This window comes from Mus caroli, chromosome 4 (assembly GCF_900094665.2).
Source record: "Mus caroli chromosome 4, CAROLI_EIJ_v1.1, whole genome shotgun sequence".
NCBI classification, from domain to species: Eukaryota; Metazoa; Chordata; class Mammalia; order Rodentia; family Muridae; genus Mus; species Mus caroli.
Window position 1 is genome coordinate 133,848,022 of NC_034573.1, and position 5,646 is coordinate 133,853,667.

Genomic DNA, 5,646 nt, shown 5'->3' on the forward strand with positions numbered 1-5,646 from the left:
CCCTCTGAGTAGGAGACACAGGGTGGGTTAGGTTGGCACTGGGGAGGGAAGGTGGGAAGGGACTCAGTTATAAACTCGTATGCCTCAGCTGTAATTCGTTATTTTGAATACAGGTTTTGGCTTTCTATTTTTGTTTTTGCTGCTTATTTTGTTACATGCACTCATGTCAAGACATAGATGATATATGCAAACTATAATATTTTCATTTTTCTCTAAGATCCAGCTCAGTAAAACATTACCCTAGTTTCCCTGCAATTTTAAACTAAAAGATCAAAGGTAATAATTTGTTATAAATGTTATATATTGAAAAGAAATAATGAAAACACAATTGGGAAATGTTTAAGAAAAACTATGCAGGTCTAGTTCTGCTGTTTCAACCCTGTTCCCAGTATTCAATCACATGCTGCCAGCACAGCCCCAGGCAAGGCCTGTGGACCTTAAGCAAACTGCCCAAAACCAGCTCAGCAACATAGCCTGGTGGTCTGTTCTTCTGATGCATCTGCAGCTCTTACATTCAGCTCTGTTCTGTCTTGGTTAGACTCTCTTATTCACCTGTCACTGTTTTTGTTTTTGTTTTTTGTTTGTTTGCTTGTTTTTGGTTTTTTTTTTAGATTCCTTGTTTAAAAGATAAAATTTCTGTAAAATCTAAAAATGTTTTAAAATTTGCTGAAACTGTAACAAATCCACAATTATATTTATTTAGAGTAATACCCTCCATTGGTGTTACTTCAGTCCCCGAAAAATGCTGGAGGAGCATTAACAAAAAAAACTACTGTGCAGAATTTCACCACAAAAAGTGTTTAAAGGCTGGTGCAAAATGGGAGGCAAATTCTAAACCATTTTGGCTTCTTGGGAACAAAAACAGCTGCATGTGAGGGTGGCAGCAGGCTCATCTCTTCTGGTCGCAGGTGCGCTTGTGCTCTGTGTGCCAGTGCTCCTACTGGCACTAAATGGAGCAGTAGGCCGAGCTCCAACAGCCATGGTACATGGCCTGCCTCCTCCTCACAGTTGTAGCACCACTGCTTCTTGATCTGAGAAGTGAGCTTCTTGTGCTGAGCCGCTAGTTCCTTGATCTCCTCTACAAATGCTTCCTTACACTTTTCCTTCACCTGCTTACACTTTCTCTCCATCTCACCCTGCATGTTGGCTACAGCTTTGTTTACGGCTTGTCGTTTTTCTTCTTCCATTTCGGAACGCAACTTTTCCAGCACTGTACAGACCACTCTCTCTGTTTCCCGCTTGTGGTCCAACTTCATCCTGTCTTTAAAGTCATTAAGATTTTTGGTATACTTGTCGTGGCACATGCTCTGACAGACACCATTGCTTGTCATCTGAGTCCTTCGATGCAGATGCAGCATTCGTGNGGAAGAGGCACTTAACTTCCTGGTCTGGGTTGACACTGACACCCTGTCAAGGGGCTGAGGTATTGTGGAGATTTCCTGTCTGAAACTTAGTGCTTCCATTTCTGGCTCGGGTTCTTCCTTTCTGGGCTCCACACTCGGATTATGTCGTCCTTTCTTTGCTCTTGGCACTTGAGTGACCTTCAGTGGTTCATTACTGGTCAAGGAGATACTGGATTCTGCCTCTTTCTCACCTCAGTCATCATTCTTAGACTTCCAGAACCTTCCTTCATGGAGGAAGCNCTGATGCAGTTCCAGCTTGTCACAGGCCTTTTTCAAGCCCATGCTGTGCTTCACATGTAGTCTGTGAACATTGACTGTGATATCCCGAATATTTTCAAAAGGAATCCAGGCTCTCTGGTGGTATGGCCAAAGAAGCAAACACAAACTTGACTGTCTTCTTTCTGCATGACTTTGGCTGGCCAAAACCCCAAATCTTTCATTTTAGCCCAAACCAGCTTATGATTAGATATGCAAGGGTAGCANAACCAGTTGTCCGGCCATGGGTTTGACAGGTAGTAGCAGTTCTTTCAAAGCTGCAGCTCGTCCAGCTCATGGTATGTGTCTTTATATCACATCCTTGCAATGTCCCCTTGCTCCCTGCTCCATAGCAGATCACTGTTGTGCAGAAGCAGCTGTGTGTCAGCCTTGAACTCCACTTAACTCCAGTACTTCCCCTCATTCACCTTCTCTTGTATGGTAGGGACATCAACAGATGAATGGACCAGCCTCTGGTACATAGGATGCTTACTGTCCTTTTCTTTTTTATTAAGGTCTATAGCCTGCTTTTTCATGGGGGAGATGCTGAACATCAAGTAGGTGCACATTTCCTGCCTGTTAGAGTGCTTCATCTTAATGCTCCAGCAAACTGGGTACTGCCAGTGACGATTGCTGTCACTAAGACTGAACTCATTAGACAAACACTAGGAATGATCCACACATAAACACATGTGGAGCCACCATATGGTTGCTGGGAATTGAACTTAGGACCTCTGGAAGAGCAGTAGTGCTCTTAACTGCTGAGCTGTCTCTCTAGCCCTGGATTTTGATTTGTTGTTCACAGCTGTTCCTTTATTTTGTAAATGAAATTAAACTTTCCTTTCTAACATCTGTGTATGAAGTACTCTCAATCTAGTTTAATGGAATATTTCCTATTCTGTCTCATCAGAAATTCTGTAGCCACCGACCTAATTAAAGCAACATTTCACACTAATTCTATGAACTTTTAGGGTCTAATACTATACAATGTATAGGGAAATGGAGAAGTGTCCCTATGCAGTCTTTTCTTTTGTGGAGCTTGTCTTGAACTCACCAAGCTGCCACTTCTGCTCCCAAGTGCTGGGATTAAATGCCTGTGCCACAATGCCCCTCTGAATTTTAAAGTGAGGTAGAAAATGGAGTGTCTAGCCGGGCATGGTGGCGCATGCCTTTAATACCAGCACTTTGGGTGAAGATACAGGCTGATTTCTGAGATCGAGGCCAGCCTGGTCTACAGAGTGAGTTCCAGGACAGCCAGGGCTACACAGAGAAATCCTGTCTCTGGGAAAAAAAAAAAAAAAGGAGTGTCTCCAGGGAACAGATTCCTAGTCCCAGTTTGGATTTTACACACACCCCATTACCTCTGCCTCCCCATTGAGGAGATCAAAAGTTTGCACCCTTACCCCTGACTTCCTGTGGCAGGTTTTTCCTCTATGAATTAAGAGTTCCTGGTTTTGGCTCTGTGTGTCTCACTGGCCCATAGATCTCTTTATATGTCAGCAACTCTGGTTACAATTTCATAGTTGATGATAGTTTCTGAAAGGCATTACACAGTAGACCCACGTTTGACTCGTAGAATTGTGAGATATATGTGTAACAAATCTATGCTAAAATGTGTAAAAATTGTTGTATTCTAATGGATACACATGCTGGAGTATCACCAGCTTCCCTCTGTAAAGACATTTCAAGATAGTCATCACCTTTAATATATGTGTAATTTCAAAATCATTCCTTTCAGTTCTCCAGGTGAAATCCCATTGAATTCTAAACATGCATCAAATGTATTAACAGGTGTGCATTTTTTATTTTTTATTAATTTTTTTTGAAACAGTGTTTCTCTGTATAGCCCTGGCTATCTTGGAACTCACTTTGTAGACCAGGCTGGCCTTGAACTCAGAAATCCGCCTGCCTCTGCCTCCCAAGTGTTGGGATAATAGGCATATGCCACTACACCAGGCTTCATTTTTAATTTTTAAACTCTACAAAATGAAATACATAATGTATTGTATGAGATGGCTCTAAGGTGCTACATCCACTCCAGTAGTGACCAGCAGTCACTACTGGACGCTGTCCCGAGGCTAAAAGTTCATGGAAACTTAGTCTCTTGGAATCATGGCATCCTGTATAAAGAATGCTCCAATGTCCTTGCTTTAGTTGGTAAACGGACCTGTGTGCTTTCCCTTAATATTGCTTTATTACCAGTGCTCCTAAGGATTGATATTTTGACATATAGTTAAGTTAGATTCTAGGCAGTCCTTGATCTGACCCTGGGCATGGATAGCTAAGTCACTGCCCTACACATAAATTTACCATTATCTAGGAAGAATGAATTTTGTGAACTAAAGAGGAACCAGAGTAGATACTTAGAATTTTAGGTAGCTGAGTTACACCCATATACAGGTATTTACAATGGCCTAGGGTGAAGGTGGACTATACAATAGACTAGAGTAGGAACTATGGCTAGGGCACAAAGTCCTTGCCCCTGGCTTCTAAGATTAAGTGGACCTTAGGTGGAACAGTTTTGATATCAGTTGAAAACGGTGAATTTTATTCCACTTGGTTCCTGTCAGTCCTTCCGTGTTTGTATTCCTCTGTTTTGTGTAAGAATCCAGTAATCTCTTTGTACCTTGCCCATGTGTCACCCAACTTCCCTACTTTCTTCTCTATAAAATGTTGATGCTCCATTTAACAAATTACATTCAGATCCACACTCTCTTGTGTCGAATCTGTCTGTCAATTCCTGCCTACTCCTAGCCCATCTGCAACTAGAGACTTGTTCCATGTAGACAAGGGACCAAGAGGGTCTGCGGCACTAAGTGGCATGATTAAGCAGAAACTGGATTCTTTTTTCTCCATTAATGTTTATTTATTCACGTTTCTGACTAGTGACTGCCCCCCTCCTCTTCTCGGAGCCACACCCGAATGTCCCCTCCATTCACACCCTCTCCCTTATCCTCAGAGAAAGTTAGTCCTCCCAGGTGTATCCACTCACCCTGATACATCAATTCACAGCAGAATTAAATGCATCCTCTCCCATGAAGGCCAGATAAAGTAGTCCAGCTATGAGAAAAGGACCCAAAGGCCCACAACATGAGGAACAAGTTAAATATGTGGCACATACGTGTAAGGGGCCTACGTCCATCCCATAAATACTCACTAGTAGATGGTTCAGTTTTTGTGAGCCCCTTTGGTCCCAGATTATTAAATTCTGTAGGTCTTCTTCAACCATTCCTACCACTCTTTAACAATACTCTCCAAACTCCACTCACTGTTTGGCTGCAGGTCTTGGCATCTGTTTTCATCAGTGCTAGATGAAACTTCTCAGAAAATAGTATGCTTGGGTCCTGTCTGTAATCATAGCAGAATATAATTGTAGTTTCAGGGGTGCGTTCTTTCCCATGGGATAGGTGTCAAGTTGGGCCAGTAATTGGTAGGCCATTTTCTCAATCCCTGCTCCATCTTTATCTCTGAACTTGTAAGCAGGACAAATTTTGGGTCCAAGGTTTTGTGAATGGGTTGGTATCCTCCTCCCTCCATTAGAAGTTCTGCCTGACTACAGGAAGTTGTTTCTTCAAGAACCATATCCCTGGGGCTGAAGAGTTAGCTCAGTAGTGAAGAGCACTGGCTATTCTTCCAGAGATCCTGGGTTCAATTCCTAGCAACTACATGGTAGTTACAACCATCTGTAATGGGACCCAATGCCCTTTTCTGGTGTGCCGGAAACAGCTACCATGTAGTCTTATAAATAATATAAATAAATATTTTTTTAAAAAGAACCATATCCCCCATTGCTAAAAGTCTCAGTTATGGTCACCATGTAAGACTCCCAGTATTTTTGTTGTTGTTGTTGTAGTTGTTGTTGTTGTTGTTTTGTTTTTCAAGACAGGGTTTCTCTGTATAGCCCTGGCTGTGCTGGAACTCACTTTGTAGACCAGGTTGGCCATGAACTCAGAAATCAGCCTGCCTCTGCCTCCTGCTTGCTGGAATT

General features: G+C 42.4%; 1 pseudogene; it reads right to left on the minus strand.

Moving 5' to 3' along the window:
- Positions 1-889: 889 nt before the first annotated feature.
- Positions 890-2,266, minus strand: LOC110293447 (annotated as a pseudogene).
- Positions 2,267-5,646: the final 3,380 nt, after the last annotated feature.